This window comes from Vanacampus margaritifer, chromosome 10 (assembly GCF_051991255.1).
Source record: "Vanacampus margaritifer isolate UIUO_Vmar chromosome 10, RoL_Vmar_1.0, whole genome shotgun sequence".
In the NCBI taxonomy this organism is placed as follows: domain Eukaryota; kingdom Metazoa; phylum Chordata; class Actinopteri; order Syngnathiformes; family Syngnathidae; genus Vanacampus; species Vanacampus margaritifer.
The window spans coordinates 2,037,501-2,065,000 of NC_135441.1; the positions used below are offsets into that span (position 1 = coordinate 2,037,501).

Consider the following 27,500-nt stretch of genomic DNA (forward strand, 5'->3'; position numbering starts at 1 on the left):
AATGACTACTGCCGCCGATGGTACGGAGGGGAATTACTTCTCGCGCATGCGCTGAAGGTACGTAGTAGTCAGTGCGGTGTGTATTTATGTCAGTTTTCTACGTGACGTGCCGACGTCTGGGCCGATGCCACAGGGGGTAGCCGTCGGTCACATTTGGTGTATCAAAGTCTTTAAATCCTTTCAAAATACTGTGGTGGGACCTGAAGCAGGCAGTTTATGCTCGACGCCCATCCAACCTCTCTCAACTGGCTGCATTTTGCAAAGAAGAGTGGCAAAAATTCCCCTAAAGTAGATGCACCCATGAAAGAGTTTTTCTTAAATCAACAACTTTTGTTCAAGAATGAATGACAATATTATCATTCTTTTTGTTCAAGTCCATTATTTTCAATGTCAGTGTGTAGATTAGGGTATAACTAATTATTTAACAAGGTCATTTTAATATTTTATGCAAAAAAATCTGACCATGCCTGCAGGGTTTGAAGACATTTAATATTTTCAATTTGTGGTTTTACTGTTTTTGAATTTACTTATAAACATATAGATGTGATATGATCATGAGTGTTTAATAGAATACAGTGGAATAATGATTTTGTGAATTTTATTTTATCCTCTCACCCTCAAAGCTATCGAAGATAGGAATGTGCATGATGTTGTCAGAGTCTCTTGTCATTCGAGACTAAAAGTCTGGGGTCAGATCCTGATTGCATTTGTTCCCCCAGTCAAGAAGGGGAACTGTATGTAAATGTCTGTTTACTAATAACATTACACCTTTGTTTAACCTGGAATCAACATGTCTGTATGTAAACGTCTACTTACTAACCACATTACACCTTTGTTCAATCTAGGAGATGACATGTCTGCCCTTTGTTCAATGAAGAGCCGGGAGGAGGAACCTTTTATCTTTTGAGTATAAATGAGTCGATGTTCTGTAAATTGACACACACTTGGGGTCATCACGTTACATTCAGATGTGGTGTCCTTTTTTTTTTTTTTTTTTTTTTTCTTTTTTCTTGGGAGATCTCAGTATTGATCATTTGAAATGTCATCATCATTGTTCTCCCTTTTTTTTTTTTTTTTTTTTTTTTTTTGTATGTGTGTTTGTGCGTGTGTGCGTGCGTGTGTGTGTGCGTGCGTGCGTGCGTGCGAAAAAAATAAAAAATAAATAAGAATTCCCATACCGTTCACCTAAACCGAACACTTCAAAATCCAGCCAGAGTCGTGGGGCCGCCAGGAGACCCAAAGGGGGACCAAAGAAAAGAAAGAAAAGCGAAGCCCAGCACCGACCAGACACCACCCACCGGGCCACTAACCTTCACCAACCCCAAAGACATCCAAACTCCAACAAATCAGGGAAACCTCAAGGGCCCAAAGGAGAAACTGAGGAAAGGTAGAAAGGACAGACGAAGCAGAGTGAGATCCACAGACACCAGCCTCCACCGAATCAATGACCTGAGGGAGAAACAAGTTGTGTCTGAGTCTCGATAGATGCTGGTGTGGTGGATCTAGCATGCATGAAAATCTCCACCAAAGAGGGGAGCCGTCGACCCCCGCCAGGACAGAGCAAGCGCAACACCTCAGGGCCCCCCAGGCCGCGGCCGCGCCAAAGGACGACCCCCGGGCCCCGCAGGGGCCACCGGCCGGAGAGCAAACCCCGTAGCAGGAGCGCCCCCCACCCCAACGCGGCCCGCGCCCCCAACCCAACACAGCAGGACGGGGCACTGCAGGCCCACCAGGCACCCCACCGGCCCACAACCCCCGCTCCCCCCGCGACCCCCCGCCCCCCCACCCCCGCCACCCACCCCAACCCAGCCCCAACCGTCCCCAGGTCCACAAATCCCCAGACACCCTCCCCACCCCAGCACCCCCCACCCCGGCACCCCCACCACACCCCCCCCACCAACCAAGCCGCCCCCGCCCCCCGCCCCCACCCCCACCAACCGACAGCCCCCCAGCCCCCGACCCCAGACCCCGGGGACACACCGCACCCAGGCATCCGCGCCGAAGAGGGGGCCGGGCAGCGGAGCGGAGAGGGCACCCGCGCCCACCCCACCACGCGGAGGGACGGAACACCAGGGGCAGAAGGGGAGATGGGGGCACCGGAGGACGGGCGGCATCCCCGAACCCCAGGCCCAGCGGGGAGAGGCCCCGGTCGTCACCCCAACGATCTAAGTGAAAAACTAACCCTGTTACTAAGTTCGCCAGCTCGCCGACTGGCGAACTCTACCCCTAAACCGTGTGTGTGACCCCACCCAGTGTATATACATAAGTGTGTGTGTGTGGTGCATTAAAATTGGGGGCAGGTGAACCGGAGCAGAGGGAAATGATATCCCCCCCTGCTCCGATCCATCCGCCCCCCAGGCATGTCAATGAGCGTATGTGGTGCATTAAAATAAATAAATGGGGGGGGGGGTGCACACGGACAGGCGACCGCAGCACTGCTTCATACCGCGGCCGCCCCAACCGATGCCCCCCCCCCCCCCCAGTTGTGTGGTGCATTAAAATTTGGAGGGGAGCTGCAGGGCGGAGACGGTGTCTCCACCCCACCCCACTCCCCCCCAAAGTGTGTTATGTGCCCTAAAATGTATTGTGCAAAACTAGTGCAGTGAGTTAAGAGGAGCGACCAGCTGGGCCCCCCCCAACCGGGCGGGGGGGGGGAGGCGCACCCGCCCACCAAAACCCCCACCCACCCCACCGGGACCCCGGCGGGGCTTGCCCCCCGGATACCGGGGCCCGCCCGAAGTGCCCGGAGGCCCACCGGAGCGGGGCGGGCACAACACCAATCCCGCCCACTCCCCCGGCCCCCGGAGCGCCGAGACCCAGGCCACGGACGGAACCCCCGGCCTAGGGGAGGGGGAGGAGGGCGGACAGGGGAGGGGGAGGGGACGGGGGAAGGAGACGACAGGAAGGGCAGGAGGCAGCAGCAGGGCCGCAGAGAGAGGGAGAGAGGAGGAGGAAGGGCGATGAGGGAGAAGGGACAGGGAGGCGGAGGACGGGCGGGGAGAGGTGAAGAGGGAGAGGAAGCAAGGGGGAGGAAGGGGGAGGGGAGAGGGAACCACGGGGCACCCCGGCGGCCCACAGGCCCCGACCCGCGTCGCCGGACCCAGAGCGACGGACCCCGCCGGGGCGGCGCCGCCCCGGACACCAGGGAGAGCCCCGCAACACAGCACCCACCACGAGACCCAGGGAACGACCAAGACGCAGCCGCCACCCAGCAGCCAACAGAGGGGCAGACCCGCCCACGCCCAGCCAGGGGGGACAGCACCTGTAGCGTTAGTCCCCTGGCATGCAGTGAATCCGAATATTAGCCTTTAGTGCCCTTTGCCTTCTGATGTGGTGTCCTAACGGTGTCTTTGGAAGCTTTTAAATAAATCCTTGCAAGGAACCTTGTTCATCAGATCTCGGATACAATTATTTTGAACACGCAAAGATTACACTTAATATAGTAATCAAACAATTCCTTCAGGTTCACAAACTTTTGAGCAGCACTGTATGTTCTCATCAACCACTTGTATTGTAGTAACCTCATTTTGGTATTAACAGTTTGTTTTTGGGCTTTAAGGCATGCCCTATGCCATTCTTCCTCTGTAATAACCTCCTCAAAGTCAGAGTTTAGAGGATTCATTGTCATGAGTTACCAAAACAGAGTAGTACAAAATAAATCAAACCTTTATCCTCACTGTTTTTAAGTGTTAGCTGTTCTAATTGTAAGAGAGGAGGTTCCAAAGTAATAGTTTTTTACTTTGAGGATATGAAATGTTTAGTCTGCATATATTTAAATAAGTGTTGTATGTATATTTCTGGAGAAGTTCTCCAAATGTAAGTAGCATACCGTTTGCATATAAATCACCTACACTTCCTATACCCTTTTCCAGAGGTGGGAGTAATTCATTGCTTAGCAAGTCACAAGTAAGTCTAAAGTCTTTGCCCTCAAGTCCCAAGTCAAGATTGTCAAGTCCCGAGTCAAGTCCCAAGTCAAGACTGATAAGTCTCGAGTCAAGTCCCGAGTCAAGACTGACAAGTCCCGAGTCAAGTCCCGAGTCAAGTCCCGAGTCAAGACTGACAAGTCTCAAGCAATTTACAAATCCTACACTTTGAGTTTTAAGTCCTTTCAAGTCATTTTAACAACATCACAGATGATATTATTTGGGGTGAGCATCAAAATGTAGGAGTCAGGGATTTAGGGAGTGAACCCAGAATGGTGCAACAGATTTCTGTGTTTGCATTGTGTTACCAGTGAGTTGACAGTCTCATTAACTACGCAGCTAGCAAAAATAATTAGCCGATAAACAACTAATATTGGCTTACTTACCGTTCTTTGTGCAAGTTCAGATGTTGAACGAATTTTGAAGTTGTTGCCTCTTCGTCAGTGATCTAATCTTGGACATACTGCAATTCCTTTTTTGTTGACCACCTCATAATTTTTGTACCCAAACAACTACTGGTGCAACTGATCACAAAAGTCACAGATCGGATTGTTTTAAAAAACCAAAACAAAATGAAATCAGATAAATAGAACTTTATCTTAATTTATTTTATAAAATACTTTTGCCCATTACATTTTAAAAAATATATTTAAACTCAAAATGTCTAATGTGGCCATTAGGATTTAGGAACACAACTTTAAGTGCAATATAAGGTAAGATACAGAATTATTTTATACATGTTTCATGTATAAAATAACAAGGTGAGGGTATCCTGCCTTATGTTATATTGCATAATGTTTTTTTCTTTTTTCAAAGCTAGTGCTTTATAAAATAACTATAAATAAAGGCAAAGCTCTATTTATTTATTTTTATTAACTCTTTGACTGCCAGACGTTTTCAGAAAAGGGATGCTGTCAGTGCCAGCCGATTTAAGCATTTTGACTGATCTTTCAAGGTCCACAGAAAATTTTGTGTTTGGACTATGAAAACACACATACTACCAAATGAAAGATTGGACTCTCATCTTTCATCAGAAAAAAAAGTTTGTTTCTACCTTATTCCGTTTTTCAGTAATCAACAATAGAAAATGGTTAGTTTCACCTAAATGTTCTGTTTTGAAACAAAAAATGGAGAAATCAAGCTTTTTGTGAAACGATATTATTTCATGCACTCTAGTGAAAAGTTTAAAAGCTTTTAAAATAAAAACTTGCAAGAAACTTCTTCATCGATCTCATTTATGATTTATTTGAACATGCAATAGATTACAAAATCCAAGTAATCTATCAAAATGGTGACCCAGACGATTTTTTGACAATTTCCATCTGTGACGTTAATGGACGGATGGAATTTCTGGCGCCATATTAATTGAACGGTAAGTCGAGACGTTTATCCACGTAGAGAAATTCTGTCTGTTTGGGATCACTACAGCTGGTCTTCGTCTTCTGAATTGGCTAAATTGTATATGAGATCTGAGTGAACAAGTATTAGTGGAGTTTGAAGTCGTTTTTTTGGTTACCAAGGGACGCGAGGTCCTTGATTTTGGGTTTTCCTACGACATTTGAACTAGACGTACGTGGTGACGGTCTTGTTTACGGAAGTACCGTCATGTTGGATTGAGCGCTGCTGTAACTGAGACAGCATTAAGAGGACAGGTTTAAGTGAGCGGCTATGTTTGTTTTTGTTGTTTGTTGTTGTTTTTGTTGTGTATAGCCTCTCGTGAAGCAATCGGTAGATCTAGATATAAATTATTATTCGACGAAGCCACGGTGTATTTTTTTAAGTGGGTCCGTGCACTTCGGAGATATTTTGTGTTCGTCTGTAGTTATTTATTTTTTTGGGGAGGAGTGATGTGCAACGTTGCTGAATAAATTTGACCTGTTGAATTGTGGTACCATAAGTGAGACGTCACTGACTTGATAATTATTAGATACGACTTGAATATAATTAATATACATTATGGAGGACATTTTTGACCATGACACCGAGTGGTTTGACCTGGATGTACAGGTTGCAAACGCTTCCGAGGTTGCTCTAGGGGTTTTGCCCGTGAGGCGGAGGCGTCAGTTGAAGATTTTTTTGAATGATTGGATGCGCGTTTGTTCGGAAAAAGGATGGATGCCGTCGTTACAATCTACGGTGTGTCTGATTCCGTTGATGAAATCGGTTGAACTTGCTTGTGCAAAGAAACGGCAAGCGCTGGATAAGCAGGTAAAATAAACGTCTATATTGTCTTCAAATGGAAGAAGGGTCAGACAGAACTTAAAGAAAGTGGATCAGATGATGGTTTATGCTAGCGTTGGGTAGCTCTGTGAAGGTTGCCCGGATGGCGGTGTTAAGTGATTTTGAGAACAAAGAGACTGATGCTAAGCTAGCGGCTCCGCCGGCGTATGAGCTGGCACGCGCGGGAGATGGGTTTGTGTTGGGTCTGATATTACAGATCCCCTTAGTTACTGACCGTGCACAAAGGAAAAAGGAGGCAAAAGCTGTTGCTTTGTTTTATTGCAACCGCGGCTGGGAGAGGAAAGGAGACGCGAGACCTTAACTCACGCTCGGCTCCGTCCGACTCTCTGTCCTCCCCCGGCCACCTCGTCGCTTTTATTACAGTTAAGTTTCAGTTTCGTTTCATACGTCATGGAAAAATACAAAACATTAGAGAAAGTTGAGCGGCGCCTCTAAACGACAGTTGATAATATAAAAACATAAAAATATATACAGGATATTCTTTAAAATACACATAATGTTAAGACTACTGTTTTAAGCAACTTCACATTTTGACCCTATAAACCCGTTTACTGAATCTCCATATAGCACAATTTGCAGGCACCTGTATTAACTGTAAATTCAGGTCATCTCGATGTTCAGTGGAATGGTGGCGATCTTGATAAGACGCTAACGCGCGACTCTGTTTTGAAGGCCGCGGCTGCGTTAGCTGCAGGCGTTGCCGCCTCAGTTAAGCAATTGGAACAGAAATTGGATAAAGTGTTGGCTATGATAGATGATCCGCAGGAAAAATTTAACCAAGCGAGAGCTTTTGGCTTAGAATTGAATGGACATGCGGAAGTTCCACAGTTAGCTCGTAGTAAATGGCGCTCCATTCTTTCTCGTTTTGAGAGGGCGGCGGAAGATGAATTGATGGAACAAAACCGTGTATTAAAGGCTGAACGGGATGAATTGTTTCGACAACGTGACCATGATATGACTGGTGTAGCTTCTAATCAAATTGAAGACATACAAAGGAAGCTGGCACAGTTAACATGTAGAAAATGTTTCAAGACCACGTGACATTAGTATGACTGACAGATCACCAGACAGTACTCCGAAACGACCTGTGACTCGCTCCCAAATAGGTTTACAAGCACCTATGTTGACAAAAGTGGACCCAGCCACCGGGAATTCTGCTACTATGTATAAGCCTTATTCCCCTTCCGATTTGGCCGTAATATTACAGAGACTTCCCCCATTACCAGCTGGGGGGGGGGGGGGGGGGCATAATTGGCTCAGGTCTTTGCAGAGAGAGGTGATAGGTCAGATTTTGACAGCGGGGGATGTGCGTGCGCTTTTGGCCCACGCCTGTCCTATCTCTCAACTCGAAGTGTTGATGACTAATTCAGGACTGCTATCTTTAATGGATGGTGAAGCACTGTCACGTGATAATTATTTGACACTCTTTGAGGTCCTTGATGAATTGTTCCAATCCCGGAAATTGTTATTTCTGATTTGATGTTCGCTCCATAAATTGATGAAGAAGCTGCCACATTTATTGATCGTGCGCTTGTAGAATTTTCGTTAAAAAATGGACACTTGCCAACTGACTCTGCACTATATTCACAAGTTTTCAGAGCAGCTGTGCTGAAGGGTCTCCCTAGATCGATTTTTCAAGCCATGGACTCAAATCCGGATTTGCCCGGAGCAGAACATTCTAGATGGTTAGCCCATCTTAAACATCATTTGAGGAGGTATGCAAAAGATATCGAATCAAAAACTGAAAAACAAAATAATACTGAATTACAATTAGCCATTATGCAATTGCAAAAAAGAGGAGGATCTTGTTCTTCCGGCTTCCACTGATATGTCATCACCTAATAATGTTGTGGGAGATTGTGTTGTGTTTCAGTCAGTTCCATTCGTTGGTCGAGATTACTGCTTCAACTGTGGTCAACCTGGCCACTGGGTAAATACCTGCCGTCTGCACTCACGTGGCGTCAGAAGCCGACGGCAACAAAGAGGGCGCGGCTACTTCCAGCAGAGGGGACGTGGCTTACAGAACTTTCCCACACGCCGAATGTCATCACAACCGCCAGTGCCGAATCAGCAGTTCCTGCCGCCACCTGGTGGACAGTTTCCGCAATGACTGGGCCCTGAATTCACATCCAAAGGCCTCCAGGAACCGATGATTGAGATGGAGGTAGGAGGAACTTCCTTGTCATTTATGGTGGATACTGGAGCTCGTCACTCTACCATTAAGACATTGCCGCCTGACTGTACGCTCACCACGAATGGCATTTTGCTGGTTGGATTCAAGGGAGAACAAACTATTCTGAATTTCACAGCCCCTATAAACACGCGATGCTTCACACTAACTTTTTTACATGAGTTTGTATTTGCGCCGAACTGTCCCGTGAATCATATGGGAAGGGATCTTCTCATAAAAACTGCACCATTGATCCAGTGCAGGTCGGACGGACTCACGCTTCAATTCCCAGATAGACATTCATACTACTGCGCTGCTGCCTCTGCCTCCAACTTCTGCCCCCAGTTCCCAGTGGTGCCTCAATACGCTATGACATGCGCTCCGGCTGACATCTACTGGGCAAGGATTGACACTGATTCCTCCGGCTGGAGGGATGCTGAAAAGTTTTGGAGAGATTGGTCTCCTTGGGTTCGTAATCTCCGATCATATGATATGGTATCTGACTGCTTGCATTGCACTATTTTTTATGACAGATGTGGTGATGAGATATACAGTGAAGCCTTCCGTACAGTTGTTGGCAACACATGGGAGTTGCGTGTAGGTGATCTGTTCGCAGGTAGGCCCGGTGTCGCGTTTTCTGTAAGTCTGACTGAAGAACAATCTAAGTGGTATGAGATGGCGGAACCACCTGATGAATCTGTGCTGGCATGTAATCTTCATGTTTCATTGATGGTCTCATCCCAGCACACGGCGAAAGATTTGGGTCCATTTGTCCTGGCGTGCACAAAAGCAACTGATTGGCAACACTCTATAAACCCAGATTTATTATATTCCAAATCTCTTGATGCCTATTGGATTAAATCTGATTTATTTGCTTCCATGTCTGTTTTAAAAAATCAACTTTTGGATCGACATCATGGGAGGGAGACATCTGACAGCGACCTTGCTTGTGATATGCTAAAAACCTTGCCTGCTAAACTGTGGTCTGCTGACCCGACTGATGTAGGCTTGTGTAAAGTTACTCCAGTAACTTTTGAATTAAAACCCAAATCCGTTTGGGTGCCGCAATACCATATGAAGCCAGACGGACGTCTTGGCATCTTGGCAACAATTAATGGTTTGCTGAAAGCGGGGGTTCTTTGTAAAATTGGTAAGTCGAGCTACAATACTCCCATTCTCCCGGTAGAAAAGAAAAATACTGGTAAATTTCGCATGGTGCATGATCTCAGAGCTATTAATGCTAAAGTGTTGACACCTGCACAGCGGGTGCCAAATCCAAATTCAAAGTCACAAATTACTCCGTTGCATACGCATTTTACCTGCATTGATCTTGCAAATGCATTTTTTTGCATCCCTCTTGATGTGTCTATGCAAAAGTATTTTGCATTTACATGGAATAATGAGTGTTACTCATATACCCGATTGCCACAAGGGTTTGTGCTATCTCCTGGTGTTTTTAATGCTTCCCTTCGACAGCTGCTGTCACCTATACAACTTCCTACTGATCTTCTGTTGGTGCAGTATGTGGATGATCTACTGCTAGCTGCACCGTCCGAGGAGTCCTGCCTTCAAGCTACACAGCTCCTTTTGAGCCACCTGGCTTCGGTGGGCCTGAAGTGCTCCAAGGACAAACTCCAAATTGCCCGACCTCAGGTGTCTTTTTTGGGAAGGCTTATTTCAAAGCATGGAACAGGTATTTCTCCGTCACACAAAGATGACATCTTGCACCATCCCAAACCGACAAATGTGAAACAAATGTTGGCTTTTTTGGGCCTGTGCAATTATTCCCGACATCATATTCCGGATTTTGCGGAACTGACTCATTCTCTCAGACAATTAGTGAATGAAAAAGGAATGAGAAACCTGTCACATGTTCTTGATTGAACTCATGATGCTGAGACCTCTTGTGTTATGCTAAAACAGTTTTTGTCATCAGCCGCGGCTCTTGTCGTTCCTGATTACACGAAAATGTTTTTCCTTAATCTTTCTGAAGTCTTCGAGCGTGTCGGCTGTTCTTTTTCAAAAGAGGGAGAATGGTAATAGACATGTTTGTCTTTATGCATCAACACCTCTTGAAAAATATGAACAGCGTCACCATGTGTGCGCAGCATTTGCTTCAGCACTTGCACGGTTGATAAAAAAAAAACATCTCATATCGTTTTACATCATCCGTTGACAGTACCTACATCACATAGTACAGTGCAGTACGTAACCAGCCAAGCATTTACTATGACAGGGGGACGACAGAGAAAGATTGAATCAGTCTTGACACAACCTCACATTTTGTTTATACACGAGGGGATTAACTCTTTGACTGCCAGACGTTTTCAAAAACGGGTTGTCCCCAGTGCAAGCCGATTTAAGCATTTTTGACTGATCTTTCAAGGTCCACAGAAAATGTTGCGTTTGGACTATGGAAACACACATACTACAAAATGAAACTGGACTCTCATCTTTCATCAGAAAAAAAAGTTTGTTTCTACCTTATTCCGTTCTTCAGCAATCAACAATAGAAAATAGGTTAGTTTCACCGAAATGCTCTGTTTTGAAACAAAAAACGGAGAAAAAGAGCTTTTTGTGAAAGGATGTTATTTCATGCACTCTAGTGAATTCTACACTTCTTTTTGTCCATGAATGATGCCACAAACACCTAAATAGTGCTTTACTTCTGTAATACACCACCACCAACAATGAAAAAGTGTTTTTAGTTTGCAAAATAACAGTTTATTTACAGAACAGCGTAACAATTTGACAAAGTATTTACAAAGGTGTGCATCTGTGACTATTTACAATTGTGTGGAGTTTGAACTACACAATTTTTCTTTTTGTGTGGTATACAGTGAAACACTCCCCTGGGTGCAAGGGGATGCAGCAGGATTTGCACCACAGGTTTGTTTCACTGCGAATGCCCTTTCGTGTGCAGACCCTACACTTTCTTGCTGGCTTTTTTTTCCGCGGAGTAGCAGGAATGTGTTGCAGCGTGTGTTTGGCCATGTTGCCATCAAGTCGGCTTTCAGGATCATTATGTGGTGACCTGGTGTTTTGTCTGGCTTCCTCATGCCCTTCCCTCCCAACTTCCTCCTGGTCTTGTGGCAACAGCCACCCTCTCACCACCTGCTGGATGAACTCCAAAAAGTGTTGACACTTCCCAGGATTTTTTGCTTTGTGCAATATGTATGCATTGAACATGCATATCTGGAACATGCAACAAACTTTTTGTGCCACTGTGTAAGTTTTACGTGTGAATGGGTGGTACGAGATGTTTTGATCCATCTTGTCCACTCCATTCATCTTGGAATTGTAGTCCACAACACAAATGGGTTTTTGGAAAGGCACTTTTTTTTTTGTGCCTTCCGCCACACCTCCACTGTCCGCATTTCATCTTTATGAAACGTTGTCACCATCCTCAACAAACGTTTGTCCTGCCATGCCACAATCAAAACATTCGTGTTGTGCCTTACCAGTTTCCCCCCCACCCCAAGGCCAGTGTTGGTTAGGCATGTGATCTCACTGGGTTCACCCATGTTCTTCCTCAGCGTTCCACAAACATTGGTGCGTGCTGCCAGGAGACGTTCACACAAAGCAATAGAATTATAAAAATTGTCCATAAATAGTGTGTACCCATTTCCTGGCAGACGATCCAGTAAGTTGAACACTGTATCAGAGAGAGAACAACTGATACCGACACATGGTTGCATATTAAAACAATACCCGGTTTGGGAGTCACACAAAATGTACGACTTGATCCCATATTTGATCGGCTTTTGGGGGTTGTACACCTTGAACGAAAGACGTCCCTGGAAACTCATCATTCCCTCATCAATACAGACATTCCTGCCCGGTTGAAACAGTTCCTTGAACTTGCTGACAACGTGATTGAACACAGGACGAATTTTAAATAGTTTGTCATCTGAACTGTGTGTCTCGTTGTTGTTGAAGTGCAGGAAACTCCAGATGAGCTGGAAGTGGTTTTGAGGCATCGCGCGACTGAAAAATGGTGTCGGCTCTATTTCGTCCTGAGTCCAATACATTTCTATACTGGGCTTGTTTATATACCCAGTAAGAAATTGCAGTGCAAAAAAAGTTTTGAGTTCGGACACAGACACTGGCTTCCAAGCATGACTCCTGCAGTGTGGTAGACTTTCAGCCCGTTTTTGCATAGACTGACGTGCATATAGATTTGTTTCATCGGCAATCTGCTGCAGCAATTCGTCCGTGATGAACAGCTGCAGGAAGTCAGCTGGCAGGGTAGAATTCAGCTCTGCTGCGGCACCTCTCGGTCCTGGCTCCGCAGTAAAGGGGAATGCGTTTGACTGCCAGCCTGCTTCATGCCAGCCAGAATTTTTGGGATCTGCAAATATACATTTCAATATCATATAATATTCATGTTTTAGGTCACACAAACAGACCATTTCCGGCTCCTAATGTTCTGCTGGGAGAGTCACAAATTGCAGGACCTCCAGTACTTAAACAGATAGTATCTACATTCTCCAAGCTAACAAATAAACAACCAGATGTTCCTTCAGAAATAAATAATTGTGAATATGTGTGGTTAAAAGTCACTAAACGAAAATGGTCTGCTCCTAGGTGGACCGGACCGTACAGAATCTCAGAGAGGACTTCTTGTGCCGTTCGATTGCATAAGAAAGGCGACACCTGGTTTCACCTGTCTTCCACGAGGCCCGCTGGTTCTGGTTCGACGCCCCCACCAGGGGGAACCTTCTGACAGATTCAACTGGAGAACTACGCCTGCTCCCAGTATCCAGCTGCCTGTTCGAGGGGATGTCGTTCAAAGGAGATTGAGTCAAGTGCCCTTTTCCGGGCAGCATTATTCCACAATTGAGTCACATTTTGGGAAGATAATCCCAGTGACCAATCCTTGGATCTCTGGCAGTTGCCCAGGGTTCTGAAAGAAGCTGACAACGCCCCTTAAAAAAAAAACAACAACTGACAAACGCCCTTGTCATTCAAAGAACTTCATCATGAGATGGCTTCGAGGCATGGACACATCTGCTGCTGCATCGCGACGCTTTTTGTTGAACATAACCACAACACATCGTGTTAAGCCTCACATTTATTATGCCCCTTCCACTGAAATTTTTTTAATGAATCAAATTGTTCTTTAATGCCATATGACTGCTAAACTACCCCCTCTCCTGCTACACTTATTTCTAAACTCCCCTCACAATCATTGCTTAAATGTTTGCGCCAGTCATTTGCGACATCCGAAGAAGATCTCGCTGGAATTTTTCTCTAAAAAATGTTTTTTAAGGTTTAAATGTCTGTTTTGAACTCTTTCGAGTTCAATTGATGGATTGTTGACATTTAACTGTTTCAATTTATATTTTAACTGTTTCAATTTATATTTTAACTGTTTTGAATTTAGTTATACATGTGTAGAAATAGATATTACTATGTTAACTCAGTCACCAGATGTAGAAGAGGATGCGATAATGATTTCTTTGATCTCATCTCTGTTTGAAGTCTGTTCTCTGTTCCCGGAACAACATAGTGGGCTAAAAGTTTCTGTTGACTTATCGGGAGAGGATGTTAAAGTACTATTAGCGCTTCTGCTCCTCAGGTCATCCTGTCGTAAAATCTAATAGGGTCCAGAGTCTGTCTACATCAAAGACTTTGGTCGGGAAGTCCTGTTTTATGTCACAACTCTGCTAAAGATTCAAAGGAGTGCGGGGGCGGGTCTCAATGTAAGAACTTGTATAAAGATGCTACAGATTCGAAATCCAGGACACACTGGGAGCTGTTCACCACTTTTCGAGTGAAGCTGTCTGTGTCTTTTAACTCTTTGACTGCCAAAAACGTTAAATGACGTTTAGTAAAAACCTACGGAGGGCCGCCAAGGACGTTAAAAGACGTTCTCCATTTTTTTTTTTTTGGAAACGGGTGGAGGAAAGCCTTGGCCAGCTGTGGTGAAAGTTTCAAGCAGATCTCGTTAGCCTAATGACTATTTTTGGCCCCTAGATGGCAGCAATGACTCTCTTTTGACAAGATTGGGTAGGCGTCAGTAGAAGACGTGAGGCGGCGCTAGAGGGGACAATGGCTGGGGAAGGGAAGAGAACATGGCGACCGGTTGCAAGCAGCTCACACTCGAGCAGTTTTTTTCAAAGATGAAAAGCATCGACCAACGCTAAAGAGCACATTGATGACGACGATGATCATCATCGATGATGATGATGGTGACTCCGAGGTTGGAAGCATTGACGCGGCAGTAGAAGACGTGAGGCGGAGCTAGATGGCTGAAGAAGCGAACAATGGCAACCGGTTGCAAGCAGCTCACACTTGGGAATTTTTTTCAAAGACGAAAGGCATCGACCAACGCTAAAGAGCACATTGATGACGACGATGATCATCATCGATGATGATGATGGTGACTCCGAGGTTGATGCCGAAGTTGGAAGCGCTGACGCGGCGGCTATGACGACGTCATAAAGGTTCACGGGCTAGCGATGCTAACACCGGAAAACGTGGAGCACAACCGAGCACGCTCAGGCGGACGCTCAGGCGGACGCTCAGGCGGACGCTCAGGCGGACGCTCAGGCGGACGCTCAGGCGGACGCTCAGGCGGACGCTCAGGCGGACGCTCAGGCGGACGCTCAGGCGGACGCTCAGGCGGACGTTCAATCGGACGACGAAGAGTGCCCCGAGTCCAATGCATATTCATCGGAGTAGTGGGTACAGTCTGCTACTTGCTATTCCCCGGAAAAAAAGGCCGTCAAGAAAGTGTAACGTCTGCACGCGAAACGGACAATCGAAGTGAAACGTATCTGTTGTGCAAATCCTGCTCCCTCTCCTTGCACGCAGGGCAGTGTTACAAAAAGAAAAACTGTATTTGAAACATCCACATAATTGTAAATAGTACCACAGTTGCACACATTTGTAAAAAGTTTGCGAAATTGTTTTGTCAAATTGTTACATTGTTGAATGGAAATAAACGTATTTTGCAATCTAAAAACACTTTTTCATTGTTGGTGGTGGTGTATTACAGAAGTAAAGCACTATTTAGGTGTTTGTGGCATCATTCATGGACAAAAAGAAGTGTAGAATTCAATAGAGTGCATGAAATAACATCGTTTCACAAAAAGCTCTTTTTCTCTGCTTTTTGTTTCAAAACAGAGCATTTCGGTGAAATTAACCATTTTCTATTGTTGATTACTGAAGAACGGAATAAAGTAGAAACAAACTTTTTTTCTGATGAAAGATGAGAGTTCAATCTTTCATTTGGTAGAATGTGTGTTTCCATAGTCCAAACACATCATTTTCTGTGGACCTTGAAAGATCAGTCAAAATGCTTTAATCGGCTGGCACTAGCGACATCCCGTTTCTGAAAACGTCTGGCAGTCAAAGAGTTAAAAGCGTTTAAAATAAAAACTTGCAAGAATCTTCTTCATCGATCGCAATAGATTACAAAATCCAAGTAATCTATCACCGTCATTTAAACAGGGAGAGTGGATTACAAAGTAGCATAGGTCCACAATAAGAAAAGCAAGTGAGCCAAGCAACAGCTGTCAAACTGCTGTTGCTAGCCAGGCACTCGACAGTAACGACAGTAGCTAATAGTTAGCTACCAGCCACGAATGCCAGAGACTTGTTCCGTATCGTGCAATGACGGCGTTACCAACTTGCGGTTTCTTCGCTTCCTAAATTAGCTATTTATTCTACTTTCGGGCTGGCATTATGATAATGGTGGTAGAAAATATGTAATTTCAATAAAAACGTCGATAATGCAAGCCAAAATGTCAAAGGGAAGTAATCAAGCTGGCGTTCACGCCACCATGCAGGCCAACTTTAAAGTAAAATCCACCAAGGCTAGTGCATTGGTGTCAATGTATTATTTGGTCAGCTTTATTTTGTTTGCTTTAGCGTAGGCGGGGTGTGTTTACGCCTTTGACATGTCTGAATGACGGCGCTGTCAGCCCAGCTCGCACACACACCGAGAGGAATTTACTCGTTAACATGCATTTTAGTATTTTTGTTTTGGTGGAAAAAGCAAGTCTTTTCAAGTCAAATGGCTCAAGTTCGAAGTCACAAGTCATTGTTGGTCAAGTCCAAGTTGAGTTTCAAGTCCTTTAACATTTTTTCAAGTTGAGTCTAAATTCGTCAAATTCATGACTCGAGTCCATACCTCTGCCCTTTTCTGCCCATATCTTAAAACCCCCGTAAACCCTACCTGGTGCAAAACTTAAGTTACCCCATAAAAGAGTAAAGCGGGAGATTGGAGGGGTGTCCTTAATATGTTGGTGAGTTTTATACTAAATGTCAATGTTTTTCACAAACAGTTTTTTTGTACTCTTTTGTAGGGTTTTAGGGTCTGCCGAATATAAATAAAGTCTTAGGGGAAGCATCGACACTGACGCTTGTTCAATAGACAACCAAGACTGACCCGTCTCTTTCATAAAGTAATACATCATTGAACGCAATTGAGCAGCTCAAAAATAACATTTTAAATTTGGAAATTGTTGTCCTCTTCGCTCATATGGGAGGTAAAGTAATCTTAGTATCAACCGGGATTTTTCTCTATTCCAAATGAATGTGCTAAAAATACTGTTAATCATATTGAAAAATATATTTGATAGTGGCAGAGGAATTGACTGGAACAAATAACAAAATTTAGGAAGATATACACATTTTTATCAAATTGATACGTCCAATTATTGATAAAAGCAATGTCATCCATTGATCCATCCTTTCATTCAACTCTACAATTAAAGGGTCATAATTGGAAGGTACCATAGACTTAATTGAGGGCGTTAGGCGGACCCTAAGACAAGTAAACCCGTCTTTAGTATTAATAAAAAGAGTTTTCACAATTGGGTTTGACCTTTCTTGTTTAAAAACAGTATTGATGATTTTGAGTCATAGCCAGAAAATTGTCCAAATATGTCTATACAATCAATGAGGTTTGCAATACTATTGCCCAGAAAACAATCACATGATTAGCATACAGTGACAATTTGTGTTCTAACTGCTATCGCCAACAGTTCTATGGCAAGTATGAATAACATAGGCGATAAGGGACATCTTTGTCTAGTCGATCTTTACAAAGTGATTGGCTTTGAAACAATATTATTTGTCAATATACTGGCCATAAGACTAGTATATAAAAGTTGGACCCACCTGAGAAATTTAACTCCTAGTCCATATCGAGGTAGAACGTTAAACAAAAACGTCCATTCTATTCTATCAAAGGCCGGCCTGGCATGCAGCCATAACAATGCTGTATCCTTAGTAATACACTTCTCATGAATTATATTCAAGACTTGCCTTACATTATGAAATCCTTAACGTTTCTGTACAAACCCATTTTGATCATTATGCACCAGATATGGGATGTGTTTTTCCAACGTTTTAGCTAACAGTTTGTACAGTATCTTAGTATCGCAGTCCATTAAACGTATTGGTCTAAAGGAGGAACATTCTGTAGGAAGCTTCCCTGGCTTCAAAATTAGTGTTATTACCGCCAATCGTAAGGTGGGTGGGAGTATCCCATTATGAAACGACTCATTAAAGATATTCCATAACGGAGTAAGCAACTTTTTATAGAATTCAATTGGCAAGCCATCGTCTCCACCAATTTTACCACTTTTTATACTCTGAATTGCATTTGAAATGTCTTCAACACTTATATCACTGTCCATCTCTTTTTTAAAATCATCTGACAGTGTTTGAAATTGATATTGATTGAGGAATTCTGCATGTTCTTTCAACGTTTTAGATGTCTCTGACTTATACACAGATTGATAGTACTCCCTGAAACTGTAATTCATTTTCAGTGGATCCGTAGACAAGTTGCCTGCCGAAGCTCTGATACATTTAATGGCTCTTTCGGATTGCAATTTTCTTACTTGCCAGGATAACAGTTTACCCGCCTTCTCGCCTTGATAATAATAGTCTTGCTTCAACCACAAAAGACTATTAGCTACACTTTTCAACTGATAGTTTATTGTACTCAGCTCTAAGGAGCAGCAGGTCATTCTCTTGAGCAGAATCTTCATTTACATCAAGGTTAATTCCTAACTCTAACATAACTATTCTTCTTTTGCCTCAATTTGAAACTTGTATAGCTGCTAATTTCCCCTCTAATGTAGGCTTTAAACACCTCCCATCTTAGACCAGCAGAAGTTTCATTTGTATTCAGTTAAAAAAAAGTTATCAATCTTATCCCCTACATATGTTACGATGTGGTGGGATGAGAACTGAAGACATTTAACATTTTCAATTTATACTTTTACTGTTTATGAATTTACTTATAAATATATTGGACATATAACTGTGTATTGTAATGAATATAACTGTGATGATGTTGTTGTGAAGTATATTGGAACTTTTTCACTCCCTTCCAGCTGGTGAGATAGGAATGTGATGGGAGTCAAGTTCTCAAGTTCTCATGGAGATAACACTGTGGGTCTGAGGGAGACAAGGTCTCATGGCATTACCTGTCTAATCATATATTTCCGGCTTGGACGGGGAGTTGGAGTAAACATGTCGGTGTATCACTTGTCTGCCTATTATAATTACTAACCCTTTGTCCAGCCTCAGGGGGAGTATGCTTTTTTCATCTATAAAGCGACTGTGTGTTTTCATATTGGCACACTCGAGGCTTAACATCATCTTTGAATGTAAGCATTTTCTCTTGTGTCTTTTAGGAGCTCCTAAAATAAATTATTTGCAAAGAAGGCTTCGTCATCAGATCTCATTTTTCAATTATTTTTGAACACGCAAAGATTACACTTAATATAGTAATCAACTAATACCTTCAAAATGGTGACCTCCGACGGCGACAAATTGGGACGTTTTTGCGACAGCTGTGATGATCTTGGAGAACTGAATTTCTAAATGCGCAAATATTAACTCTTTCACTGCCACTGACGTTTAAAGACGTCAAGTAAAAACCTACGCTTCACTGCCAATGACGTCAAAAGACGTCATCCAATGATTTTTTATTTTTTTTTGAAACGGGTAGAGGAAACCCTTCCGCATGTCTGGTGAAGAGAATTTCGGTGAAAGTAACCATTTTCTATTGTTGATTACTGAAGAACGGAATAAGGTAGAAACAAACTTTTTTTTTCTGATGAAAGCCGAGAGTCCAATCTTTCATTTGGTAGTATGTGTGTTTCCATAGTCCAAACACAACATTTTCTGTGGACATATAATTGTAAATAGTACCACAGTTGCACACATTTGTAAATAGTTTGCGAAACTGTTTTGTCAAATTGTTACACTGTTGAATGGAAATAAACGTATTTTGCAACCAAAAAACACTTTTTCATTGTTGGTGATAGCGTTTTACCGAAGTAAAGCACTATTTAGGTGTTTGTGGCATCATTCATGGACAAAAAAGTGTACAATTCACTAGAGTGCATGAAATAACACCGTTTCACAAAAAGCTCTTTTTCTCCGCTTTTTGTTTCAAAACAAAGCATTTCGGTGAAACTAACCATTTTCTATTGTTGATTACTGAAGAACGGAATAAGGTAGAAACAAACTTTTTTTTCTGATGAAAGATGAGTCCAATCTTTCATTTGGTAGTATGTGTGTTTCCATAGTCCAAACACAACATTTTCTGTGGACCTTGAAAGATCAGTCAAAATGCTTAAATCGGCTGGCAGTGGGGACAACCCGTTTCTGAAAATGTCTGGCAGTGAAAGAGTTAACAAGGTGAGTGGACAAATTATCCACGTAGAGAAATTCTGCTTTTTTGGGATTACTCAGAGCTGCATTACGTCCGTACCTAATTGTATTTGAGATCTGTGAACAAGTTAGGGGGGTTTTAAAGTCGTATTTGTTACGGAGGGACGCGAAAGTCCTCGATTTTGAAAATTACTACGACATTGAACCATGCATGGGAAGCCCGTGGTATACGGAAGTGACGTCAAGTAGGAGCGCTCCGCCGTTCGGAAACGGCATATGAGATTTGGTCCGCGGTGGAATAGGCTGTTTTTATTTTTATTTTTGTATGAATAAACCGCCCGTATAATTCTACGGAGTGTGCGGAGTGGATTAGCCGCCCGTGTGGTATCATTCACATGGTGTGTGTGCTGTGTTGAATTACTAAACCGTGGGATATAATTCCTCGGTGTGTGTGTGTTGTGTTGAATCAAGCCGCTCGTGTGATATCATTCACATCGGAGTGAGAGCTGTGAAGAAGCCGCCCGCGAAGATCCTGGATAAGTATTTATTAAGTCGCGCAAAAATATATTTAATTTCTGTTTTGTTTTTTCTTTTTCTTTTTCTTTTTCTGAAAAAAAAAAATATAATAATAATTTTTTGGGGGGATTAATGAGAATAGTTTTGATCTGTTGTATTGTAGTATCATAAGTGAGACGTCACTGACTTTATAAATATTATAACGACCAAATTACTACATATAATGGACGACATATTTGACCGAGATTCAGGATGGTTTGATTTGCATAAACTTCCGGTCCATAGTCAGAGCTTGTCGCTAAGCGAACAAGTAATGGCCGCAACGCTCGTCATGGCCGACGCGCTGCCACCACGGCGACGGCGGAAGATGAAAAATCTTTTAAATGAATGGATGCGGACTAATTGTGATAAAGGTTGGTTCCCACCGTTAAAATCTGAGGCATGTCTGATTGCATTAATAAAGTCTGTAGAACTTGCTTGCGTAAAACAGCGCCAGACGCTGATTAACTCCGTGAAAAACACATCTATATTTCCTTCGAATGGAAGAAAAGTTAGACGACAATGTAAGGTCGTGGACCTAATGTTGGTTAACGCTAGAATGCTTGCTTTGGGCAGCTCTGTGAAAGTTGCTCGTAAAGCTGTGTTGAGCGAGTCCGCTAGCCACGGCTCGGCTAACGACAACGTGTTCGATGACCGCATGGCGAATGCTAGGCTAAAATCTCTGCCATCTTAAAATTGTTAGAAATGAGACATGACCCGGAAGATAGATTAAATAAGGCAAAAGTTTTCGGATTGGAATTGGCTCGGCATGCGGAGATTCCACAGTCTATTCGTTCTAGATGGCGTACTAATCTGGAGCATGTGTGACTTGTGTGATTTGGAGGGAATGTTTTTGTTATAAAATGACTAGGGTCAATTGTGTGATTATAATGGGGATTTTTCTAGTTGGTATGTGTGTGCGTATGTGCCGCAAAAGTTTGAAAAGTTGAGAGAATTGTTGAGTAATTGAATGAGACCTAGATAAGTTAAGTGGGGGCTATCCGGGTGGTTTGGGAGTTAACTGAATCTGTAATTGTGAATAAGAAATGTGTGGGTAGATATTTCATTTGTTTTTCTTTAATACTTTTAACTGTATGTTTGGTGTTGTTTTTGAGTAGAAAAGACTAGTGTGATAATGGCGTTTGTTTTTCGTATAGTAATGTAGGAAAAAAATGGTTTTGAATGTGACCCCCCCCCCCCTTTTTCTGCTCCTTCCCTGTGTCTTAAATGGGACGAGGGGGGATTTGTGTGGAAAATAGGAGTCAGAGGGCAATGTGTCCTGTAATGGGAGTTTTTCTCTTTTCTAGGTAAGAGAAGAATGCGGAAGGATATAGAGGTCTAGGTGTTAACTACAGGCCACTCTCCATATTATTTTTAAAAAAACAGGTCTGTGTTTTTTATAGTTGAATGAGTAATAAAACCAAATTTTAATATAGTTGAATGGGTAATAAAACCAAATTTTAATTGAAAAAGACTTTTTATTTTTGATTTTTTCGCCCTGCATCTCTCATGACTTATTCGTAGGTGTGAAAATGATTTAACCTTTGTCCTTATCTGAGTCCCATTCTAGAAGTCTGAGAAGTCCTGGAATTTGAGACTTCCCTCCATGTGGAAGCATAATTTAAGGTAACATGAAATGAAGAAGAAGTCTATGGTAACATATGCGTAAATATAGTAATACTACTTGCTATAGTGTAGTGAACACATTTAAATAAAACTACAAAATACATATTTTTTGAGAAAATCATTATTTTTTAATTATAACAAGCAGATAGGATATTTTGCTATGATCTCATCTCCCTCTGTCTGTTCCGAGTGTATAAGTGTTTCAGGCGGGTTCAATCTTTGACGAGAGGTGTTGTTCTTGGGTGTCTCCAACGTGCTGGAATAACCTGGCTGTTGGGAATATGGCTACTGCTCTGCTTGGTGCACAGAGTGGACGGCGAACTGAACAATGGTCACTTTCGGGATGGAGATTAAACTGTTTGCTGTTGCTGTAAATTTACCTGTACCTGTGCCTGTTGGATTTTTGTTTGCTTCCACTCATGGATCGTTCTAGAAAATTTTCACAAGTCTGGAATCATTTTGATCAGAGAAAGTATCCACACCTTTATCAACTGGCACTTAAATATTTATGCACGCCAGCTTCCTCTGTTCCCTGTGAACGAGTGTTCTCTAAGGCAGGGGAACTGGTGTCCAAGAGGAGAAATCGCCTTGGAGCAATCACACTTCAAAAACTTTTGTTTTTCAATAAAAATGTATGACAGAATCTGTTTTTAGTGTGTTATTACATATGGTTTAAAACTTTTAACAAAATCCCATACAGAAGTTAAACATTTTAACTTTTATTATTTATTTCATTTTATTTTATTTATTATATTAATATTATTTTATTACATACAAATTTGCTATATTTTACAAGCCAACTCATATGAGCATCTAATAAACAACTTAACTCAGCAAGCAAATGGACCAACTGAAATTATACAAAGATGAGATCATATTTTAAGTAAAAGACTAGCAAGTGAATAAATACAATTTATTAAATTTATTTTATAAATATAAATTCATAAGCTAATATTAAGGTTTACAGCATGCACGTTTTACCATCTTATTTTCATTTTGTTTATCTGCAATGATTTTAGATCTACAGCAGAGGTCACTATTGAGTGACCAACACAGTGTCAATACAGTTTGTGTAATGTGTCAATACACTCCTTGAGGTATCATCGTCCCATCACTACCAAAACCGCGGCAACCTGTGAACGAACGGCCTTAACGTTAAGAAACTTGTGAGGATGCATTGAAACTGGCTTTTGTGTGGACAGGGCCTAAATACACACAAACTAATTGACACAACAAGACACATCTGGGAAGGACACAAGTGATAGAGGGTGCTGATTGGTTGACACATGAAGAAGGGCAGGCAAACACAGGTGGACATAACAATGCTTGATGAGCAGCATGGTGACTGAGGCCCCGTCCAACACGAAAGCCAGTTTTCAATGTATCCTCACTAGTTTATTAACTCTTTCACTGCCACTGACGTTTAAAGACGTCAAGTAAAAACCTACGCTTCACTGCCAATGACGTCAAAAGACGTCATCCAATGATTTTTTATTTTTTTTTTGAAACGGGTAGAGGAAACCCTTCCGCATGTCTGGTGAAAGTTTCCAGTCTGTCTGTTGTACCTAATGACTATTTTTGGCCCCTAGAGGGCAGCGATGACTCTCTTTTGACAAGATCGGGTGGGTGTCAGTAGAGGCGGAGCTAGAGCGTTGAGCAGGAGATCAGAATGGAAAACAAAGGAAAAATGGCGGCCGGTCGCGAGGAGCTAACGCCAGAGCCGTTTTTTTCAAAGACCAAAAGCATCGCTAAAAAAGCACATTGTTGATGACGATCATCATCATTGATGATGAAGATGATGGTGACTCCGTGGTTGGAAAGCATTGACGCGGCAGTAGAAGACGTTAGATGGAGCTAGATGGAGGAGGGAACGGGCAATGGCGAGCGTTTGCAAGCAGCTCTACACTTACAAGACGAAAGGCATCGACCAACGCTAAAATAGTACATTGATGACGACGGTGATCATCCTCGATGATGATGAAGGTGAATCCGAGCTTGACGGCGAAATTGGAACCGCTGACGCGGCGGCTATGACGGTGTCGTAACGCGGAGCGCAACCGAGCACGCACAGGCGGACGTTCGATCGGACGACGGAGAGTGCCCCGAGTCCAATGCATATTCATCGGAGGAAGTGTGTACAGTCTGCTACTTGCTTTTTATTCCCCGGAAAAAAAGGCCGTCAAGAAAGTGTAACGTTTGCACGCAAAACGGACCAATGTGAAAGTGAAAGTAAACTGTGTGCGAGTCCTGGCGTCTCCTTGTACGCAGGAGAGCGTTACAAAAGGAAAAACTGTATTTGAAACATCCACATAATTGTAAGTAGTACCACAGTTGCACACATTTGTAAATAGTTTGCGAAATTGTTTTGTCAAATTGTTACACTGTTGAATGGAAATAAACGTATTTTGCAATCAAAAAACACTTTTTCATTGTTGGTGAAAGCGTTTTACAGAAGTAAAGCACTATTTAGGTGTTTGTGGCATCATTCATGGACAAAAAGAAGTGTACAATTCACTAGAGTGCATGAAATAACATTGTTTCACAAAAAGCTCTTTTTCTCCGTTTTTTGTTTCAAAAGAGAGAATTTCGGTGAAAGTAACCATTTTCTATTGTTGATTACTGAAGAACGGAATAAGGTAGAAACAAACTTTTTTTTCTGATGAAAGCTGAGAGTCCAATCTTTCATTTGGTAGTATGTGTGTTTCCATAGTCCAAACACAACATTTTCTGTGGACCTTGAAAGATCACTCAAAATGCTTAAATCGGCTGGCAGTGGGGACAACCCGTTTCTGAAAACGTCTGGCAGTGAAAGAGTTAAGTGGGGCCGTATGACATGAATATTCTTTTTTACTAGGATTTCAGTCCCTCCATATCTCAACCAAGTTGAAATCACTTTGTATGTATGTATTTGTCTTAACCCTCTGACATTCCAACTAGTTATCTGTATATTTTTTAGACTAGGTGCATTTGTAGTTTCCATATATACTGTAGTATCTGTAAAATATAGATAACCCTCTACATGCATTGTCATACTGTCAAATGTGGGAGCCTGACACACACACACACACACACACACACACAGGTTTGCCTCTGTGTATTATGAGGACATTTTTTCCAAACCTGTTTAATTGTGTATTACGGGGACACCCCTTTCCGCTAATGCCAGAGAGATGGGACTTGCACCCCAAATTTTTTTTTGGGGTCGTCCAGGGAAATTTCACTTCAAAACTTGAAAAAACTCAACGCACAAAAAAAAGAAAAACCTGAAAAAACAGTAATTATGAGGACATAGATAATGAGCTAAATAAGCCACGCCCATGGCAAAAATGGTAATTATGAGGACCAACTCACATTACAAGGACAAAGTTTACACAACACACAGCAACCATGTCACTGAAGTGACTTGAAAGTTCTGGCATTCTGGCGTTACACAAACTGAAATGACATTGATGTGTAATGACTTACCTGATATAAGGTCGCATTGTTGTGCATAACAATACTGTGAAATGCAAAGTCATACCTGATCCTTGAGCACCATGTTACAACTTTAGGACAGACTGAAACTGGTATGTTAATAAAACAATGCTTCTTATGTGAACAGGTTATCTAGGTCAAGCACATCTTTGTAATGGATAAATTAGACATGAAACCAGATGCAAAAGAGTCAGTGAACATTGAACATTTTATTCTTTAAAACATGACTACCTCTCATCTTAAAGATGAGCAGTTTTCTAATAGCTCATTACTGGAATACCTTCGGATTTCAGAATTTCTGAAACAGGTTCAATGTAGGAAGTGTCCGAAGTACTGTGAGAATCTGGAACATATTCCTCTGCTGATGAATCCTCACTTGAACTGGATACATCAGCAACCTAATTTTTTAAACAAAAACAATTATTACATACATACAGACATACATATACATATAGTCGCTGTCCTGTGAAAAACACTTCCACCATATTTTCCAGACTATAAAGCGCACCGTGATACAAGCCGTGCCGCCAAGAAGGATCGCTACCGGAGAGCAGCCCGCGACCTAAAAATGGAAACGTGTTTTTCACAGGACAGCAATGATATCCATATATACAGTAGACGCACACATACATGTGCATATATACAGCGGCTCTAAAATTGACACCTGCCGGATGCGGGTTAAAGTTCCTTTTGGCGGGTGGTCATAAATATTTACTAGCTTTACTTTGCTGTTACTTAGTGATGTTACACTCGAAGTAGAAGCTTGAGACAAGTGTCGAGCGCTCGCGGCAGAAGTAGCTCCCGCCATTGATGGGCTAATGTGCTAAAGTTCATTTACCAAAGATAGGTGGTCTTCATCATCAAGCAGTTTTGCATTTTTTTTTTTTTTTGCAATCAACGGGATATGTGCCAAATGCTGGAGCAAACTAGAAAAGCATTTAGAACCTAAAGTTTGTGCATATAATGTACTAAAGATTATTATAAATCTAGTCACCACATTTATTCGAAAGATGAGATGAAGCATTTAACAAGAGGGATAGTTAATATGCTTAATCTATGGCATTGCCCCTAAAACGGGTCTTGTGTGATACAGTCCTTCAGTTACAGTAGACGTTTTCTATTTTACTGAGTCAGACAGTCGTTAAGATTGAGACAATTGCTCAACATTTAGCTGCTTGCAACTAAAGACAGCGGTATAAACATGGGTCATAATTTATCCTCTTGACTAAATTATATTCATTCAATGAAAATGCCTGCACTATTAATCCTGGTTGCGTGAAACAAAGATCCATTGCAGATACAAATAACACACAAGATAAAATACCCATCATGCCAGTCCATTCTAGTGCAGCGAAAGGTCCAAAACATAAAGCACATTTATCCAAGCTTGATACAAGTGAATAAACTACCTGATGTTTACACTTCTGTTTAAAAAAAAATAAAAAAATTATAGCGAGTTCACCTCTAAAATCCACCATAAATAAATTAATGGGAAAAAAAGATCACTACAGTGCATAATCTAAATCACCAAACTGCCAACAAATCTTCAATTTGAGATATTTTTAATGTTGACTTGTAGAAATTTTAGTCCCATACAAGCGTATTGTTGGATACAGTATTTTTAACGTCTTGGCAATACACATTGCATAAACAATTGTTGTGATTATATTTGTTAGTTATATAGTTTAGCCCTAGCATCTACTCTACACTCTTCACTCCTAACGTCTTTCTTCTGAAAACTGATTTCAACATCAATATTCAAAAAGAAATCTCGTCACCTGGTCAACTTTGTCTGTGACAGCTACGTCTTCAGCTATGTCTTCAGGTTGTGCGTCAGTTCAAACCTGGTACACATGAAGAAAAAA

At 42.3% G+C, this 27,500-nt stretch overlaps 2 long non-coding RNA genes across 13 annotated transcripts in view; one reads left to right on the forward strand and one right to left on the reverse strand.

The window, feature by feature from the left end:
* Positions 1 to 27,500, forward strand: part of LOC144058890 (uncharacterized) — a 73,569-nt gene that overhangs the window by 14,375 nt on the left and 31,694 nt on the right. For 8 of the 12 annotated variants that reach the window (XR_013295509.1, XR_013295505.1, XR_013295506.1 and 5 more), the window contains exon 3: positions 7,756 to 10,027. The exons of 1 other annotated variant lie outside the window; for it this stretch is intronic. This is a non-coding gene — a long non-coding RNA (uncharacterized LOC144058890). The remainder of the gene's footprint in view (positions 1 to 7,755; positions 10,028 to 27,500) is intronic. 3 more of the 12 variants (XR_013295507.1, XR_013295508.1, XR_013295512.1) reach the window with 3 other exon arrangements.
* Positions 25,220 to 27,500, reverse strand: part of LOC144058694 (uncharacterized) — a 3,284-nt gene continuing 1,003 nt past the window's right edge. Inside the window, exons 2-3 of the long non-coding RNA XR_013295460.1 lie at positions 27,414 to 27,479; positions 25,220 to 26,033 (exon numbers count right to left, since the gene is read on the reverse strand). This is a non-coding gene — a long non-coding RNA (uncharacterized LOC144058694). The remainder of the gene's footprint in view (positions 26,034 to 27,413; positions 27,480 to 27,500) is intronic.